Source organism: Lepus europaeus, chromosome 11, assembly GCF_033115175.1.
Source record: "Lepus europaeus isolate LE1 chromosome 11, mLepTim1.pri, whole genome shotgun sequence".
Lineage (NCBI taxonomy): Eukaryota > Metazoa > Chordata > Mammalia > Lagomorpha > Leporidae > Lepus > Lepus europaeus.
Window position 1 is genome coordinate 9,817,039 of NC_084837.1, and position 20,356 is coordinate 9,837,394.

A 20,356-nucleotide genomic window follows, 5' to 3' on the forward strand; every position below is an offset into this window, starting at 1 on the left:
TCACACCACTGTGTTTTGTTTACTACAATAATGTTTTTTTCTCAGTAAAACTGATGCTTTAAAATAGAATATTTGGAGCAGACATTTGGCCCGGTGGTAGGGGCCATAAATCCTGTACATTGCAGTGCCTGGAAGAGGACCTGGCTCCTCGCCTGACTCCAGCTTCCTGCTAGTGAGACCCTGCAGGCAGCAGGCGGCTGCTCAGGGACTTGGGTCCCTGCCACCTGTATGGGAGACCTGGCTGGAGTGCCCAGCTCCTGACCTCGGCACCTCAGGTCAGCCCGGCCCGGCCACTGCGGGCATCTGTAGGTATTCAGCAGCAGGTCAAAGCTCTCCACCTGTCTCTCTTTCTCTCAAATAAGTAAATGAGTAAAAATTAAAAGAAGATATCTTAGGTTTTAACTAATATAAAAAGCACCTCAAAAGTTCATGGAAATAGAATTGAAAGATAAATTTATATTGGTGTGGAAATTTTGAAGGCCATACATACAAAGTGTCTTCAAAAATTGCATACTAAGCAAAATCATGCATGGATTGCTAAATTACTTCGCATCAATATAATGCTTAAGTTCCATTTTCCCAGAAACCATTTTTTTTAAGATCTATTTTTTATTTATTTGAAGGAGTTACAGAGAGAGGTAGAGACACAGGGAGGGAGAGAGAGGTCTTCCATCTGCCAGTTCACTCTCCAAATGGCCACAACCAGAAGCCAGGAGCTTCTTCCAGGTCTCCACGTGGGTGCAGGGGCCCAAGGGCCTGGGCCATCTTCTACTGCTTTCCCAGGCACATTAATGGGGAGCTGGATCGGAAGTGGAGCAGCTGGGACTCGAACCAGCACCCATATGGGATGCCAGAGCTACAGGCCAGGGCTTTAACCTACTGAGCCACAGCACCGACCCCTCCCACAAACCTTTTAAAAAGTTCACTTATTACGTGAAAGGCAGAGAGAAAGAGAGGGAAAGACAGAAAGATCTTCCATCCACTGGTTCACTCCCCAGATGATCACAGCCGCCAGAGTTGGGCCAAGCAGAAGGCAGGAGTCAGGAACTCCATCCAGTCCTCCTCTAGGGTGGCAGAGGCGCAAGTGATTGGACCACTTTCCACTGCCTTCCCAGGTACGGGAGAAAGAACTGGATTGGACAGAGCAGCTGAGACGCCAGAGACACAAGTGGCAGCTAAACCAACTGTGCCACAACACTGGCCCTTCCACAAACTTGTGAAATATCTCTGTATCATTTGCATAATTCTATATTACCCATTTCAACAAGTAGAATTATTTTTATTTCAATGCTATAGAAATAGAAATGTTTCCAATAATCTTTTTATGGGTCATTAAATTTATAAGTCCTTAAATGTTACTACCAATGAGAATGAAATTGCTAATTGACTGTTTTTAACCTACAAAAAGGGTAATTTCATATGGCTTGATCATTTTAGCACACAAACTAACGTGAATGCTGGTAAGGACGTATGTCAGGTGGAAAATGGACTGGTTCTCAGTGTGATGGGACCCAGGTTCAGACAGGAGTGAGTATGGGAAATCGGACTGAAAGGCTGTCAACCTTAAGCGAGGAAATACAGATCCAAACTCACCCTTTACAAACACAAGTGCTCGCAGGCCAGGCAGCTAAGGAACGAACGGAGATGACAGGCGCGCGGCGGCTTCGGTGGTGACTGGGCACAACCCTCCTTTACCACACTGTCCTCTAAAACACTGGTGAAGGCCACAGACACCTGCACGGAAACCAGTGACCGTGAGCAGCCTGCTGGGCTCTGAGAATTACAGGTGTTTGTTTGTTAAAGCAATCTGCGGAATCAAAGGCGAGAACAAATCCCCACAAATAAAGCAGGGGACTGCCGTGACCACGTTTCTCCGGCGTGGCTACTCCAAGGTTGGGACGTCTCAAGCTGCCCTTCCATGCTGGGCTGGAGAAGGGGGCAGCCTGCTGACAGCAAGTTCTGGAGAGAGCCACAGAGCCTGGTGGGCGGAAGGCCCTCGGCAGGCCAAGAGGCTCTGAAGCAACGTGGACAGAACACACTTCAGAGATGCGTCTAGTCTAGACAGGAAACAGATCTCGGAGGTCTGACCCAGACAAGTGAATGAGCAGCGCTCCTCGTGGCCTCCTGGAGGATGGCCCAAGGGGGTATCCATACAAGAACAGCCCCCTAGTATCTGGGGGAGGGAGTAGGGATTGGTTCCAGGAACCCATGGATATCAAAACCTGCCTGGGTGTTCAAGTCCTATACACATAATGACAAACTCCCATACAAGCGACCCATTTCCTCTGGGGAACTCGACATCACCTCTGGGTGCCAATGTGAATATTACGTGAGCGGTTATGCTATGATGCGTAGGGGCTAAATGACAGGGAAAGAAGTCTGCACGTGTGCAGTGGAGCTGCAGTTTCCTCTCCAAATACTTTTGATCCAAGGTTGAATCCACAGATGTGAAAGCTGAAGACACAGAGGGCTGACCACACACAATCTGTCTGAAGCTCATTTATCTTTAAGTAGAATAAACTATTTGAATTGTGCCTCCTACGGCTAATCAAACCATGTATGCCTTTACATAAAGATAACCCACTTCCCACCAATTTGGGACTAATAATTTCTTTTTTTTTTTGGAAAGCACGGATTTTAATTTTTAAATACCCAACTTTGTTTCATTTCTTGTGAGCTGTTCAACACTGTTTTAAATATCCCGAATTCATAACCATACCAACAAAACTCTTCCCCAGTGGTTCCACAGGAGACAGGAAAATAAGACCGGATTCCACTTTTTTCCTTCAACCCAAAGTTATTATTTCTTTTCAGTCCTTTTTGTGCAAAAATATCACAAGAGCAATTCAAATGGCAACGCTGAAATGACATGCCAACATTTCAGGGCACACCTGACGCACTCGGGAATCCCGGACTAATAATTTCTAGTGAGTGCCTTCTGTGTACCAGGCACTGTTCTAAGTGATTGCCTAGGTGAGCGGCACAACCACCTTAGGAGGTGGTACTTAACTAGCACACCCATTTCACAGATAAGGGAACTAAGGAAGAGAGCCATTAAACCAAGGTTTGAAGGCTGACGTCCAACTTCAGAGCCGGGCCTCCCCATCAGGGCTGCAGAGGCCCTGCCCCGTCTTCCTGCGGTGCTTCATCGGCCCCGTGACGTGGCTGCATGGAGGACTGCCGTCTAACACACCTGCTAAGTGCACGTAGTAACTCACACAGCCTAATCTCGGACACCTCCCACTCTCCTACAAAATCGTAAAACTGAATACCGATCCTCAAAGCATTCTCACATATTGCACAAACTCTGAAGTCAGGAAGGTAACTACCAGGCAGCCTCCCCAGGTGAACCAGGATGAATTTATTCAAAAGCTACTCAGCAACCAAAGGTTGAAGGACATGTGAGAAGATACCCAGTGATCTACTTTCGTAAGAACCTAGCTTAGCCAACGTACAGCCATGATGCCAGGCCCAGTCCTCAGCTGCAAAGGTTGAAGGACATGTGAGAAGATACCCAGTGATCTACTTTCGTAAGAACCTAGCTTAGCCAACGTACAGCCATGATGCCAGGCCCAGTCCTCAGCTGCAAAGGTTGAAGGACATGTGAGAAGATACCCAGTGATCTACTTTCGTAAGAACCTAGCTTAGCCAACGTACAGCCATGATGCCAGGCCCAGTCCTCAGCTGCAAAGGGGGCTAAGTGGAAGAAACCCAGAGCAGATCAACGGATGAGCTTACTTAGCTGTATGAGTGGAACAGGTTCTTGTCTTCGTGCAAGGAAGACTTCAGCCGGGAGGCAGAGAGGAGTGATCAGAGAGTGGCAAGGTTTGGTGAGGTAGGCCATCCTTTTCTCCAGACAGGATCTGAGAGTGCCTAGTTTACGTTTAGACTGGGGCTATTACGGGAAAGGAGTCCAGTTCTTCCCGCCATTTTCCTTCTCCTCCACCCTCCTCCCCAGACAAAGGATTTGCTGAGTGTGGATTAGGTAAAATTCCTCCCAAGATTTTACTACCCATTGTAATCAGACCACCTAGCCCACGTGGTACAGGACAGAAACGATGCCCTTAGGGTGCCTTCCTTGGGGGAAGACTGTGCAGGTTTTATTGCCCAACCTCAGGCTGAGTAGCCCACAGGGTGCTGAGCAGGGGAGACTGCCCTAGAAGCCTGTTCCTGGGGAAAGGCTGGGCCCACCTGCAAGGCTCTTGGGGCATGGGCTGGACTTTGTAGTGGCAAATGCTGGGCTGCTTCTAAGCTGTGTTTCCAAGGCAGTTACATTCTTTTTTTTTTTTTTTAAGATTTATTTATTTATTTGAAAGACAGAGTTACAGAGAGAAAAGGAGAGACAGGGAGAAAGGGGGTGGGGAGAGATATTTTGGGTTCATTCTCCAAATGGCCACAACAGCCAGGGCTGGACCACGCCAAAACCGGGAGCTTCATCCCGGTCTCCCACATGGATGCAGGGGCCCAAGCACTTGGACCATCTTCCGCTGCTTTTCCAGGCACATTAGCAAGGAGCTGGATTGGAAGTGGAGCAGCTGGGACTTGAACCTGAGCTCATATGGGATACCAGCACTGCAGACCGTGGCCTAACCAGCTGACCCCCAGGGCCAACCCCTACATTCCTTTATGAACAACCCGAGTATAACCTCCTCCTCCCCATCCTACCTGTCCAGCAATGCCCAACCCCCAGTACCCTCCCCCTCCCCTTGCTTTAGGCATCATAGGGCCTTTAGATTGGGACTCCAAAGCTGCTTCACCTACGAGGAGCTGGGGGAAGGGATCCCCGCCTAAAGGAACGGACGTCTGAGGGCAGTGCCTGCTTCCACTTGCTGGGGCTGCACTAGAGACGTGTGGACAACACCTCGCTTTCCACTTCCTTCACGTTTCTGAGTCCATCCTTAGGTGGGCAGGAGGGATCGGGAGAGCTAACCCCCACAGACTCCATTTGAGTGAATCTTTATACTAAAATGACTTTGAGCTACTACACCAAACTCAGCAAAATCCTCACAAAAAGTCTAATTATCCACTGATTCTACTTTGGTATCAGCACATCAATAGTTTACAGGCATTACAGAAATGAGTGTATAAAACCTTGCCTTGATTTTTCACCATTTAAAATAATTTCAACCTTTTACAAAAACTAACCCGAAATGGGAGAATGGATGTAAAAGTTTAAAATTAAACTTTGTAGGACAAAAAAAAAACAAAACAAAAACTAGGAGGAAATCTTTAAGACTGACAGCTAGACAGAGTTCTTAGCCTTGACACAAAAGCATGATTATAAAAATAAAAACTGATAAACAAAATGAAAATCTTGCTCTGTAAAAAAAATGCTAATAAGAGGATGAAAAGAAAAGCCACAGACTAAGAAAAACTCTGTATTTACAAGCCACATATCTGACAAAAGGCTAGTATCAAGAATAAAGAACTCTCAAAACTCAACATGAGAAAAATAACTCAACGAGAGATTATAAGAGATGAACATTTCAGCAAAGAGGATACTGAGGTGGCCAAGAACCACCGAAAAAGTTGTTCACCCACGCTAGCCGTTAGGGAAATGAAAACTAAAACAACAGTAAACTATCACTATCGGAACAGATGAAAACAACGCAGTGACACCAAATGCTGGCGGGGATGTAAGGATGCAAAATGGCTCAACTACTCTGCAGAAGCCTGGCAGCTCCTTAAAGAAACCAAACATGGAGCTACCATGTGACCCAGCAACTGCACACCTGGGCGCTCAGTCCAGAAAAACGAAGACCTGTACGTGATGTCCTTCATGGGTGATGGTTAAATAAACGGTAGCGCGGACATTCCAAGGCACACTAGTCAGCGATAAAAAGGAAAGAACTATTGACACACGCAACAGCACGCATGGCTCTAAGGGCAATTTTGTGTACTTTTCCCCACATGGAGAAACACCCAACATGAGTGGGTCAGAGAGTTGTCTATGGGGAGGATGGGAGGAAGCCAGAGAAGGGCCCACAGCATGGTTTAGAAGCCCAGGGCCAAAGAAGGGTGCTGGCACATTAACAGTCTCTCCTACGAGACAGGGCAGTACCCGATGGACTCAATGTGAGGCTTTCTAGGGGTTTCACGGTGCCTCTGGGGAGTTGAACTTCCAGATGGCCATCAAGGCAACTGTTCCTTCCTGGTGCATCATGGGAAGGTGGGTATACTGGATAGACAGGTGAGGGGGTAGAGATACAATGCAGAGCTGGCAGAAACTTTGATTCCAGCTTACCTAGCCTACCTAATCTGGCCTAGTTCCCCCACATCCCATATACATACACCTGCATGAACACAAGTAGCCTCCAAGGCTACTTCGTTCGTCCTGTTCCATCAATGAAGACGTTGTGATACTCCAAGAAGGCGAAGCACTGCGGACAAACGCTGCCTTCCAGGACTCGGGTTCCCTCTCCCAACCAGGACAGCAGTAACTCTGCCAGAAAAAACAAAGAGGTCTGTCAGCCTCTTCAAGCAGGGAGGAGGTGAACTTCCGGACAGCAGGCACGTGCTGGGGAGCTTCGAACTTCCAGACAGCAGGCACGTGCTGGGGAGCTTCGGGCTGGCTGGTTCCACTCCTCCCCCTCCTCAGTGCCCTGTCAGGCTCCAACAGCAGACCTGAGGGTACAGGGTGGGGACAGCAGGCCACACTTTCAAGTTCCAGGAACTGGGGGCCTCCAGCCTTTAGGCCTGAAGGAAGTACTGGCAGGGACTAGCCCTGGGGGCTGCACCACCCCCGGCTGGTTTCCTTCAGACAAAAGTGCTTGAACTTTGGTGTGCATCACAGTCCCTTGAAAACCTGTAAAGGCAGAGGACAGGAGCTTACCTACCCTGGGAGTCTCAGATGGGTGGGTCGGGGATGGGGCCTAATAATGGGTGTTAGTTCTAGCAAGTTCTCAGGCTATTGCTGGGACACTGGAAACACTTAAACCCCATCCTGTGTTAGGACACTGTCCTCTTAACTCTTGTTATGGGACTCTGATACAGGAAAGGAATTTTTTTTTTTTTTTTTGGGATGAAGGAAAAGTCTAGCAATCAAGTTACAGATAAAAGGCTTCTTAAGGGTCTGTCATGGTGGTGCAGTGGGTTAAGCCACTGCCTGAGGCAACAGCATCTTGTATGAGTGCTGGTTCAAGTCCCAGCTGCTCTACTTCTGATCCAGAACCCTGCTAATGTGCCTGGGAAAGTAGAAGATGGCCCTGTCCCTGGCTCTGACTTCTGCATGGCCCAGCCCCTGCTGTTGAGGCCAACTGGGGAGTGAACCAGCAGATGGAAGATCGATCACTTTCTCTCTCTCTCTGTAGCTCTCCCTTTCAAATAAATAAATACATAAATCTTTTTTTTTTTAAAGGCATCCTAATATGTGAAAGTGTTCTTCTGTCAAAGTGGTGTACAGTAAGAGCCTGTGACCTCAAGTCTCCGCCGGGCACTCGGCCTCTCAGCCAGTCTCCAAGGCCGTGTATCCCCGACCTCTGGCTCACAGGATGCCAGGGACCCCTGACACACTCGACTCCACAGCCCGCCCTGCTTGCTCCTTTTTTTCCCCTCTGCACTTCACTCAGGTGTGGCATAAAGCTATTTTTGAAACATGAATGAACACGGTTTGAGAAAGCCAGTCCCCGCCTCCCCCGCTTTTTCAGGAGGTGCAAGTTAAACACTGGTTACGGAGTCTTGGTAAGGAAAGTGGTGAGGACCAACTCACGAACACGGGGCCTCTGAAAGCGGGGGCAGCTACGTCCTCCCAGACGGGAGCAGTGCAGAGCAAGGTCACGTTGCTCTGAAAGACACTCTGACAGTCCACCTTTAATAGAGCGGCTCAGCAAACAGAGCTGTTGGACAGCCATGAGTTTCCTCAAAATAACGAAGCAGTTTTGTTCCCAGCAGCCTGGACAGATGGACTCAGCGCCTGACAGCCACGTGATCCGCCCCGTGGCTTTCCCAGTTAGCTCTGTCATTCCAGACGCACCCTGTGTCCCAGCAAGGCACAGACTGGCCCCGGACGTTGCAATCAGGATACCTCAGTCCCAGACACTCTTGGGGACAACTTGAACAGAATTCCCTGCACAGCCCACCCCTCTGATTCTGATCCAGTGGGATCTGGCCAGTATGGAGAGGGCCCGAATGGGACCAGGTGCCACCCTGAGAGCCACTAACCCATCTCCTGGATTTAACCTCCTCAGAATCTTACCTCCCTGGGTTTATATCCGTGCTGATGTCAAGCGCCTTTTTAAAAAGTTGGACGATCTTCAGCATATCAATACAAAAAACAAAACTTGTTTGCCCTCAGTTGTTCAAACATGACTCTCTGTTTTAATTGGTGAGAGTGGCAGGTTAGTGCAGGGAACGTCTAGAGATAGATGCCACTCAGATGTTACTGACTGTACATACGGATGAGACGTGGTTTGCAGGTGATAAAATACGATGACCAACCTCCCTCAGCAAAGGGGCACACGCTCAAAGACTGGCAAAGTGTACAGGGCTCACCTGGTGACCAGGGTCCTGTAGCTCAGGCAGGAGGGTGCAACGCCCCCTCACTGAGTCACCCTGGAGGGCTCCCTGTGCCTCTGGTCTGCAGGAGGTGCTGCCTCTCTGCTTAGCTCTTCCGTGCCCTTTCCTTCCTGCTTCAGGTGCAAACACGTCCTTCTCCGGCAAGGGCAGGCCTCGCGCGGGGCTCCTGGCCCACGCACTGGAGGTCTCACGCAGGGTCTCCACTGGACCTTACTGAGCAGTGCTAGGCTAGACGGCAACGTCGCAAGCAGGGGTCTGCTCGCGCACCACTTCTTCCCCAGCTCCCACACGGCGCCTCCCACACTCCTGGATGAGAGGAAAGTTAGTAACATAGAGCATGTGTGAAATACCTCCACAATTAGTTCCCACGGCTATTTTGCTATTATTTTGATGTTCAGTATTTTCCAAATGCTTTAGTTTTTAACTTTTGCATTTTAAATTATCCAAAAAACTAAAAAACCTCAAGCCAAGAATGTGTAAATGCAGTCGGATTCAGAGCAGGAACTGAGATCTCAGGGCGCTCAGTCCTCCCAGGAGAATCAGCCCGACATCAGCCCGACAGAAGGCATACACAGTGACATCACATCCTAACTGGCTCTGGGAAGTGTGAATTAAAACTGCCCCCGGAGAAAGAAACCCTCAGGCTACCGGAAGTCACCAGGACAAGAGCTACAAGGAACTCCAAGGCTACCAGTTAGCCTCCTTTCTTCCAGGTCCCTTTTTGCTGGGATGATGGGACCAGGGTCTACAGTAAACGCCTTTCCCCAGCCTCACCATCCACCCTTCCTGCAGGTGGAGGGACATCTCCGTTCACGGTGGCCCTGCCTGCCGCACCCAGCTTTCCAAACAACCCCTGCGGCCCCAGAATGCTGCCTGCTATCGCCAGGAGCATAAACTGCTCATTCTCCCCACCACAATGAGCTCCAAGGGCCAGGACACAGCCTCCGGGAAGTGATCCTTGACCCTGGCCACACCGCAACTCCTGCAGCACTAGGTAAATCCCAATCCCTGGACACCCTGGGGATCAGCAGCATCAGAATCGCGGTGCAGGTGGCTGGGTATTTGCCCAACTCCAAAGTCGTCTTCTACTCAGGAAATAAATTCAATTCCAGCTTCGTAAGGGTTTTTAGGAATTCAGTTCTATAAACATTCATGCTGAATTACTTCATTTATATGTTTTGTAACATTAGTATTAATATTTCTGTGGACTTTATTACCTAAGTAAATGAAAAACAAAGTATGTCTGTCAAAACCTCGACAATCTAAACTGCTTTTAAATCAATGAAAAGTTATAATTTGAAAATTACATGGAACCTGCACTGTGGCGTAGCGGGTGAAGCTGCTGCCTGCAGTGCCGGCATCCCATATGGGCGCCAGTTCGAGACCCAGCTGCTCCACTTCCAATCCAGCTCTCTGCTATGGCCTGGGAAAGCAGTAGAAGATGGCCCAAGTCCTTGGGCCCCTGCACCCACGTGGGAGACCCAGAAGAAGCTCCTGGCTCCTGGCTTCAAATTGGCACAGCTCCTGCCATTTCAGTGATTTGGGGAGTGAACCAGCAGATGAAAGACCTCTCTCTCTCTCTCTGCATAACTCTCACTTTAAAATAAACAAATAAATCTTTAAAAAGAAAGAAAGAAAATTACCAATTTGACAGCATCAAGTCAATAAAGGAATTTGGAATGATTTTGCAGCACATTCTATGAAATTTTTGCAATATGATACTCCTTATGACAAATCATTTGAAAAATTATTGCAACTTGAAGACAGGATTTTGAGGGAAAAACAAATGGTCAGGAGTATGGATGAGCTGGGAATCAGGAGACAAGTCAGCTCCCAGGATCCACCTGGGCTCTCATGGAACCAGCACCTGGCACACACACTACCTCAACATATGGGTGCTGGGGCTGCTACAGATTGAGCACCCCTCACCCAAAAATCTAAAACTTGAAATCTGATACTTTTTTTTTTAAAGATTTTATTTATTTGAAAGACAGAGTTACAGAGAGAGGTAGAGACAGAGAGAAATCTTCCATCCACTGATTCACTCCCCCAGATGGCCGCTGCAACGGCCAGAGCTGCGCCAATCCGAAGCCAGGAGCCAAGAGCTTCCTCCGAGTCCCCCACGTGAGTGCAGGGGCCCAAGGACTTGGGCCATCTTCTGCTGCTTTCCCAGGCCACAGCAGAGAGCTGGATCGAAAGTGGAGCGTCCGGGACTAGAACCTGCACCCACATGGGATGCCAGTGCCTCAGGACAAGGTATTAACCTGCTGCACCACAGCACCGGCTGATACTTTCTGAGCACTGAATTCCAGAGGGCTTTGGAGTCCGGATTTTTGGATTAGGGATGCTCTCAACTCTATATGTAAATATGCCAAAATCCAAGAGGAAACAGTCTAAAATCTGCACCACTCTGGTCCCCAGCACACTGAACAAGGGACCAAACTGTATAAGACACTCTAGATAACCATTCACATCATTTATTCATTTCTCTCGCTACTCTGTTTCATTCCTTCTGGAGTTCAATACTGTCTAGTTCTATAATCAGTAAATGTTGTACAACAACTTGTAAATTTCACTCCAGTGAAGCTCTGGTGGCTTCTCTTAGCGCTCCGTGAAATGGGCAGCGTGTCTCTGAGAGGGTGCTGGGAAGCTGAGCAGAGGAGGGGGCTTACACGGAGGAAGGGAGGCAGAAGCAGGGAAGAGAGAAGAAAAAGTGGATCGCTTGTTTCCAAGTGACTTTCCTTACTTGGTGAAACAAAGGTTGGCTCCGTGGCATAGTGGGGAAAGCCATCACCTGAGACACTGGAATCTCATATGGGCACAGCTGCTCCACTTCCAATCCAGCTCCCTGCTAATGGCCTGGGAAAAGCAGAGAATAGGCCCAAGTGCTTGGGTACCTGCATCCATGTGGGAAACCTAGAAGAAGTTCCTGGCTTTGGCCTGGCCCAGCCCGGGCCATTGCAGCCATTTGGGGGAGAACCAGTGGTTGGATGACCTCTTGTCTGTCTCTTTCCCTTTCTCTTTGTAGCTGTTTCAAGTAAAAATAAATAAATCAAAAAAAAAAAAAAAACTGAAGGGAGACTTCCGTATCTCAATGGTTTGGGTAAACCAGGTCCCCTCTGAATTCACTGGCTGTTTAGAAAACTGGACCATCTCAAGTCCAGCCTGCTTATGTGGCACCTGGCACTGGTGCCTCCATTCTGGTTTGGTCTGGTCCGCTGGGCTTAGTGTGGGAGTTTAGTATAAGACAATGACGTCTCAGACATTTCATTATACAACAGCAAAATACCACTTGTACACTGGGAAAATCTGAAGGTTTCTAGAGCAGGTGGGTCCTAAAGCCACACGCATTTCTGAAATCCCATAACCCTAAAGCACTAGAGGTGTGACGTGAAGATCAAAGCTCCCGAGAGCCAGCGACGGCACTAGGGAGGAGCCAGGGACAAAGTCTAGCAGCACAGGTGGCATTTCAGCCCTGTGGAGGGGACCGAGACATGAAGGTGTCACTGGAGAAGGGAGGTACGACAAACACGGCCCAAACCACCTGTCTCTATAACTGAACCCGGCAGGAAACATCTCCAGCCCTACTAAAATCTAGCATCTCACTATGATTCAACTATCTACGCCAAGGAGAAAGGAAAATTTAGAAATTCGAACTTATGAAACGTGACTGCTGAGAAGTGTTAACAGGGCAAACACCTAAGAGCTGATTTTAAAAGATCAGAAATTGTACTTCCAAAAATATGTGGCATCCTTAACATTTACTCTTTAAAATTACTTATTTGAGAGGCAGAGGGAACACATGCAATCCACAGTCTCACTCTCAAAATGCCCACAATGGCTGGCGGGGCTGGGGGTGGAGAAGCCAGAGTTCAACCTGGGTCTCAGGGGATGTGGGGATCTAACTGCTGGAGGCCCCTGAGCCATCAGGTGGGGTCGGGGGTGGAGAAGCCAGAGTTCAACCTGGGTCTCAGGGGATGTAGGGATCTAACTGCTGGAGGCCCCTGAGCCATCAGGTGGGGTCGGGGGTGGAGAAGCCAGAGTTCAACCTGGGTCTCTCACGGGATGTGGGGATCTAACTGCTGGAGGCCCCTGAGCCACCAGCCGCTGCCTCCCAGGACCAGCATGCAGGAAGCTAGAATGGGGGCTGGAGCTGGGGACTGAGCCCCGCCACCCAGATGTGCACTGCAGGCATCCTACCTGTCAGGCGCATGCCAGCCCCTCAAAGCTGGACTTCTTCATTTTTTTTCAGGAAGAATTATCTCGTTCTGAGCATCACTGTTCCACACTCCGGGCAAAACCTCTCGTTTCAAGCCGCTCCCACACTCGGGTGTATTTTCTCTCAAATATGCCTTCCGATAACTGCACTTTCTGGGTGAGTTCAGCTGTGCAGGGGTAGGGAGACTTTTTCCTGCCAAGGGCCATGTGGATATTTATAACATCACTCCCAGGCCACACAAAATTATCAGCTTAGAAATCAGCCTGCTACAGATTTACCGAATTTGAAGTCCTGCCGAGGGCTTCCTTGGCAGGGACAGGCCACACGGTTCTGCGGGCCTTATACGGTGTGCTGGCCGGAGAAGAGAAACGGTTCGTGTATGACTTGGAACCCGGCTCTTACTGAAACCGAACTTAGGGTTTCCACTCTATGCCTGCGGTTAGTGAGGCTGTTCTTCCAAGAATTTGTATTTCCAGAAAAGTCTTACACAGATCCAGGGAAAGAGAACGCTGGGGCTCACCAGATGTGAGTGCTAATTTAATTATCGGTTAACTGATGCCCACGTCCCTCTACCATGCATGAGGGTCCCTCCAGAAAACGCACCTTTGGACACCCCTCTTCCTACAAACCAGTGTGCTTTCTCCATGTGTGATTTCATCTGTTCAGTTCCTGGCCCAAGGGGCAAATTCTTTAAAGGAAAAATGGGTGGTCATATGGACAAGAATTTCAGTCTTCCTGTGAAAACATGGCTCTGCCAAAAACATGGTATTTCCCCAAAATACACACCAACCCTTGACAAGTCAGCCTGTCCTGGAGTTGCTCCTCTCCCTCTGCAGGCTCAGGGCTCGGCCACCCTGCCGGGGTCCCCTCCTCCACTATCCTAAACGTGGGGACCCGCAGGTGCTCAGTCCCCTCCACCCTGCCTTTCCTGAGATCTTCGGTTACTGCAGGTAGAGTTCCCCTTCTCTGCAATGCTTGGGGCCACAAGTATTTCCGATTTCAGGGTTTTTCCGATCTTGGAAATTTTACAGGTTGGGAGCATCCTATTCCAAAACCCCAAAACGAATGTTCAATTTGACATTTTGGACATTTCAGATTTTCAGACGAGGGATACTCAACCTGTGCCCCCACCTTTAGGGCCTGGCTCTCTGCTGGGCTCAAGTCCCCAATGTCTCCGGGAGAGCTTCTCTCGGAGGCCCACAGGCCCCTTCCACGCAAACTCAATCCCTTCCATCTGCACTCAAACTGGCTCTCTCCTGCACACTCCACCTGTCTCAATGCACCCCCGCCCCCCGCCCCAGTGCCATTTCCACCCTGGACACCTGCTGTAGGCACCTCCCTGAGTGGCCGCATCTTGGCCCATCCTATGCCCACTGCCTTCTCAAAAGCCCTCAACTCTCCTTAGGATAAAGTCCCCAAACCCACAAACATGGTCTCCCTGGCCCTTCAAGATCTGACTCTTGGGGTCTTCTGTGTCCCATAAATTAAACTCTTGGCTTTCTTTCTTTTTAAAGATTTATTTATTTACTTGAAGGTTAGAGTTATACACACACACACACACACAGAGGGGTCTTCCATCCATTGGTTCACTCCCCAATTGGCCACAATGGCCAGAGCTGCGCCAATCCGAAGCCAGGAGCCAGGAGCCTCCTCCGGGTCTCCCACACTGGTGCAGGGACCCAAGGACTTGGGCCATCTTCCACTGCTTTCCCAGGCCACAGCAGAGAGCTGGATTCGAAGTGGAGCAGCCGGGACTCGAACCGGCGCCCATATGGGATGCTGGCACTGCAGGCGGCAGCTTCACCCGCTAGGGTGCAGTGCTGGCCCCATGAGCTCTGGGCTTTCTCTGAGGGCCTCGGAAACCCCGGGGGCACTTTAAGGGAGCCCAGGATGTGCCCGCTTCCTCCCACCCGCCCTCAACCTTCCAGACAGACACCAGCAGCCCCGGAAAGCCTCCGCACGTGCACGTCGGGGTCAGGCAGCGCGGCCAGACGTCTGCTCAGCCCCCGTCGGGGCGTCCACCTCCCCGCACCGCCGCCTGCCCTGGATCACGAGTTCCCCAGTGCAGGACGGAGCCCAGGGCCCAGCTAAGCCATGCACGGGTAGCTCGTGTGCACGGCACCGGGTACGGCCGCGGGGGACAAACGCCACCCTTGGACCCCGCCTGCCACAGAATGTCTGCGCATGCTTCTTCTATTACACGGAGGAGGAAGGCCTTTCTTCGAGGACACTGGACACGGCCAACTGTGACTTAATCCCAGCCCACCCCATGCCTCGCACACTGCACAGCCAGGGACCTCCCCGTCCACGGCGCCGCCGCGTTCCTCCGGGATCTTTCAGGAGCAAAGCCCCCTCCGGCCTCGGGGCCCTGCGCGGAGCCCGCTCCGAGGTCACCTCCCGGACAGCACGACCCCCGACGTCCGGACCCACGACCCCCGACGTCCGGACAACGCGGCCCCGGGCCCGATTTTCGTCACAGCGCAGACCCCGGCGCGGCTCCCGGCCGCTCCAAGGTCACCTCCCGGACCCACGACCCCCGACGTCCGGACCCACGATCCCCGACGTCCCGGACCCACGATCCCCGACGTCCCGGACCCACGACCCCCGACGTCCGGACAACGCGGCCCCGGGCCCGATTTTCGTCACAGCGCAGACCCCGGCGCGGCTCCCGGCCGCTCCAAGGTCACCTCCCGGACCCACGACCCCCGACGCCCCGGGGCCCTGTCCAGGGCCGTTCCGCGCTCGCCGCCTGCCCCGTCACGGGGAAGGCACAAACGCCGGGCCGGCGCCCGGGAACAGCCGCCGGGTCCGCACGCCGCTGCGGACCCAGGAGACGCCCGCACAGCCCGAGTCCGCGGCTCGCTCTCTCCCTGCCTTTCCCTTCCCACGCGATTCCCTCGCCGGAAAACGGCCGGGCCGGCATCACCGGTCCTCCTCACGCGAGGCGAGGCACCCCCCAGCCCGGTGGCTAACGGGGTCTCAGGGAACCGCAGAGCGACCAGCGCCGGGCACCTGCGCCTCCCAAGCTCTGGGGAGCGACGGGTCAAGGCTCGCACACTGCCGCCTCCACAACCTTCACGCCCCTCAGCCTGCCGCACGCACGCCTCCCCCGCCGCCGAGCCCAGCGGCAGCACCCGGTTACCTGCCCGGAACCCCACTCACCGCGCTCCGCGCTCACAACGCCATTCCACTGAGCCCCTACCCCCTCCGGGCCACCGTAGTTCACGGAAAGTACACTGTGGCCCCTCCCCCCGCATGCGCAGAGGCCGCGTTCAGCGTACCGCGTCTCTTAGCAACCGCTTCGAGTCTCCCCGCCAGGGGCGGAGCCTCGGAAGCCACAGCGGGGAAGACGCGGAGGGGGTGGGGGGGAAGCAAGTGAGACCAATCAGAGACGAGTCCCAGCCCAGATCGGCACGCCTCCTCCAACTGTCGCGAATGCGCCGGCAGCTTTACGGCAGCCAGGGGGTGGGGGCTGCTGGGGTAAGGAGGAGAGAAGGAAGCAACCAACCAACCAAGTCGCCCCCACCCCCCACCCCCACCCACCCCGGACCTGGTTTACGGCTCCGGGCTCAGGCTCCAGTGCGGCCGCTGATTGGTCGCTGAAGCCTTGGTCCCATCCCAGTGACCCCAAAGTGCTGGAGGGAGGGGGCGGGGGTGGCCCAGTGCAAAGTGCATCCCGAAAGCCCCCTGCCCGGAGACCCCGCTGCTGGCGCTTGGGACCCTGCATGCCCCGGGACCTCGCCGTCCCGCGCCCTCCTGGGTCCCTCCGCAGCTGGAAGCCTCCGGGCCGGAGCGCGGCCAGCCCCTGCGCCGAGCCCCTGGCCCGGGACTGCCCCCCCACCCGCGCCGGGACTTCCTCCCTGCACCCCTGCCCCGCGGCTGCCCGGCCGCCGGCGCCGCCGCCCCGCGCCCGGAGGGGAGCCCCCGCGGCCGGCCCTGCCCGGGGTGTTTCTTCAATGGAGAAGTTGGCGAGTGTGGCGGAGACGGGAAGGCGGGCGAGGGGCAGCAGCTGAGGGGACAGGTAAAGTCAGTTACCTCCCCGGGGGCCGGGCCGGCCGGAGCGGGGCGGGGGCGAGCCCCCTCCTCGCCGCTGCTGTTTTCCAGGTGGGAGCCGGCGGCGGCGGAGAGCCGGGCAGCATCCTCGGCCAGGTAAGGAGCCGGGCCTCCCCTCCCCCACTGTGGATCCCTGCCCCCCCCCCCCCCGCGGGGCTGCATTTGGGGGGCGGTTGCCTGGGAGTGCACCCTCTGCTGGCCCCGCTGCCCACGCGTGACCCCGGCACCCCGAGAACTTCTGCACGACGGCCCGGCCCCGTGTGTTTCCGTGTTTTGCAGGAGCTCAGCCTGTGGCTTTGAGACGTGTCGGGTAGCGACCCCCCCTTCCGTACTCTCGGAGGAATTCCTCAATTCCGTGTTAATTGCTCGTTAATTCTGAAGGACCCTGCGTTTTCATTAACCCGCAGTTTTCTGGTCTCCCCGACCCCTTCCCGTGTCACCTTGCCTGTCCCTCCACCAGGAAATCTTTGGGGTTTGCGAGGTGACGGCCTTTGGTAGGGGAAGGGAAATTAATGGCTTGTTTTAGGAAATAATTTTGATTTTTTTTCCTACTAAGAGGTGGATCTGTGCACCTTGCTCGTGCAGGCAATACTAGCTGTGGGAGCACTTGGGGACCGTGAGCTCTGGGCTTCTGGGTGGCCAATACAGGTGCACTAGGAGGGGACTAGTGTTTGTTACACCGAAGATTTTCTAGAACTGATAGAATTTTACACGACGTTATTAAAAGTCATTTGGCACTCAAAATTTTTTTAAAACAACAACAAACCAGAGAGATCTTTTGATGTGTTTGGGTATGTGGGGCTTCCACTGGCAACGCTTCATCAATGAGATTTCTCGCTTCACAGCCCTTACAGACTTTGCGTGTCTAGTTCACGTGCCGCTGCGTGGTGTGCCGCTGCCTCTGCAGATCCATCAAGGTAAGTGAGCGTTAGTGTCGTCCCCGAGAGGCAGCCCAGCACAGCCCTGACTCGGAAGTTAGGTCTCACGGCCGCCGCGACTTGGTCACCTCCGGTAGCAAACCTGTTAGCCTCAGTTATTCTGATATTGCTGACCACTTAGGGAATTGCTGGCGCAAAGACGTTCTTGGGAGAGATTAAGATTGTTGACTTCCTCTGGTTCACTAGACTTTCTGCTTCCACGACAGCTCTGCTGATTTTCCACGTGTGGCTGAAGACACTGTAGAGGGGTCTGGAGGCCTGGACGCCACAGGGAGACTGTTGTATTGAGTGGGGTTAGGCTGTGTGGATGCTGCTCTGCGGGAGGATGAAGGCAGCCTTGGGGCGTGTGTGTGGGGAGCCAGGGGTAACTCCTTTTCCGGTAAACTTCTGTTTGTGGCTATATGGAGATCACCAGAGGCATCTAATGATTAAAACTCTGAAGTGCCGGAGCATTTGAGGTGTGTTTCTTTTTCATACCTTTTCCTGTTTCACGTTTAGTAAGCTTCTGAGGCACTAGGTTTCTGGGATGTTTACTTTGCTGAGGGGTTTTACCAGCTAAGATGGTAGGCGAGGGACCTGTGGCCTCTCCAGCTTTGAGGTAAAGAAAGGACCTTGCTTTCTCCTGGTGTCCAGCCAGGTCATTCTCACTGCTCAAGCAGTATTTCGTGTGCCCTCTCGATTTCTCATGCTTTCTCTAAGATTAGGGAATGTCTAATAGAATTGACAGCATCTGTCATGTGTCTGATGTTAGCATGATTGAGAATAGTTGATGTAGGTGATGCCAAACATCTAAAATATTTGAGTATTTTTATTTACCAACATGGTCAGTTAGGTAGTTGACGTGTTTCAACCTGGTGGTTACCTTGGTATTAATTCTGTTGCCAGTTGCTTGGTTTTTTGGGGGAAAAAGAAATCATCTGGTTCGCTTGGTAACCAAATACACATTTATAATCACACAGGGGAATAATGGATTCTGTTGTTGTTCGAGATAGAGCTTCCATCCTCTGGTTCACTCCCCAAAGGCCTGCAGTGGCCAGGGCTGGCTTAGGTTGAAGCCAGGAACCTGGAACTCAATCTAGGTCACCCACGGGGGCAGCAGGGACTCAGCTTCTTGAATGCCCACGGCCGCCCCCAGAGTCTGCACTGGCAGGAAGCTCTGATCAGTAGCCGAAGCCAGGAATATAACCCAGGCACGCATGCGGATGCGGGCTGTGGGCATCTTCACTGGTGTCTTAACTGCTAGGCCAAGCACCTGCTGCAGAAGAATTGTTTTTCATGGAAGATATTCAGCGATACCTGTTCAGTATCACTAGATTTATTACGGCCAAGACTTGTGTTTTCTATACTGAAAGTGATGTCATTCTCAATTAGTCAGCGTGTTGCATACGGTGTGTCTATTTCGTTCTCACTTGACTTTGGTGGTGTAGAGGTTTAAACCATCGGTAAAAAGTCCAGGTTGGGTAGAGTTGATATTCTCATCGCTGACTTTGGTGGTGTAGAGGTTTAAACCACCTGTAAAAAGTCCAGGTTGGGTAGAGTTGATATTCTCATCACTGCTAACCGGAGTTCCGGCCTCTCTCTTCATTCTGAATAAGGGAGGCGAAGCCGAGTGCACTCCCCAAGTGGAATATTGGTCTCTTTCCCACAGATTCCCTAGGCAGCGACAGAGGAGGCTGCTAAGCCGATACTGGCAGACATGGTTAATAAGACAGGGCCAACCAGACCTTGTCGTTTATAGTATTTGTGACTTAAGCTTCGAGCTGGATCTGGATAAGTGAGTTTTCAATCTTCCTCTATTGCCTCATCCACGTTTCATGAATGTGTGTGTTTTTACTGGAACTCGGGTGACTCATAGATAAGTCGTGGATAATAAATCCTGAGGTGTACGGATGCCCAGTAACGGGGCGGAAGTAGAAATCCCCTCACTGGCTTAGGAACATCAGCCCTTGGCTGTAGCGAGTGACGCAGACATAACACATCGACCTTCTTCTGGGTGCTAGGCCCTCGAGCACACCAGGAGGGCTGGGCAGCCTGTATTTCAGCCACGTCGTGTGTTTTGGTCTGGCCTCACGATGTTTGCTGCAGTGGATGTCCAAGAGCCACCGACTTCACTCCCTTAGCGGCCTGCACGGTGGTTTACTCTGCTGCCTTGTTCCTAGCTGGTGTGCGATCAGAAGGCACAGGTCTGATTTCTGTCACCTGCTCAGAAAATGTGTGGACTCTCAGTGAGAATAATACACAGAAAAACCATACACACCTTAAATACCATAATTCCCATGAATCAGTTATTCCAGAGAAACTGGAGATGTGCGGCCAGCCTTGGTGAAGGTTGTGTGATGCTGGGCAGGTCTTGAACGTCCCTTGTTTCATGGTTGTTTTTACCATTCGCTCTATCCTATCAGCATAGACTTTTTTCTGTCCACTGTCAGAAGGGAGAAGTCTTAGCTTTAAATGAAGTTCACGTGGCAGCTCTATGGAAATCAGGTGGTAATGTATTTAAATCCCTAAATTTGTAGTTTCTAATATGGTCCAGGGTAAAAAAGCTGGAAGCCTGAATTGTTTTCTGTTGATCCCATGTGGAGTGGAAAAAGATGCATTAGCAAAACCGAAGCATAGTATTAGCATTGGCAGT

General features: G+C 51.9%; 2 protein-coding genes across 5 annotated transcripts in view; one reads left to right on the top strand and one right to left on the bottom strand.

Moving 5' to 3' along the window:
* LINS1 (lines homolog 1) overlaps window positions 1–15,954 on the bottom strand; it is a 32,045-nt gene extending 16,091 nt beyond the window's left edge. The window contains exons 1-3 of one of the 3 annotated variants that reach the window (XM_062204964.1): window positions 8,491–8,751; window positions 6,292–6,442; window positions 1,594–1,734 (exon numbers count right to left, since the gene is read on the bottom strand). The gene's annotated coding sequence lies outside the window, so the exon portion shown is untranslated. Of the gene's footprint in view, window positions 1–1,593; window positions 1,735–6,291; window positions 6,443–8,490; window positions 8,752–15,895 lie in introns of those variants that run through there. The other 2 variants (XR_009867241.1, XR_009867240.1) reach the window with 2 other exon arrangements.
* Window positions 15,955–16,654: 700 nt separating this feature from the next.
* ASB7 (ankyrin repeat and SOCS box containing 7) overlaps window positions 16,655–20,356 on the top strand; it is a 39,985-nt gene continuing 36,283 nt past the window's right edge. Inside the window, exons 1-3 of one of the 2 annotated variants that reach the window (XM_062204965.1) lie at window positions 16,655–16,754; window positions 16,838–16,882; window positions 17,632–17,703. The gene's annotated coding sequence lies outside the window, so the exon portion shown is untranslated. The remainder of the gene's footprint in view (window positions 16,755–16,837; window positions 16,883–17,631; window positions 17,704–20,356) is intronic. The other variant, XM_062204966.1, reaches the window with a different exon arrangement.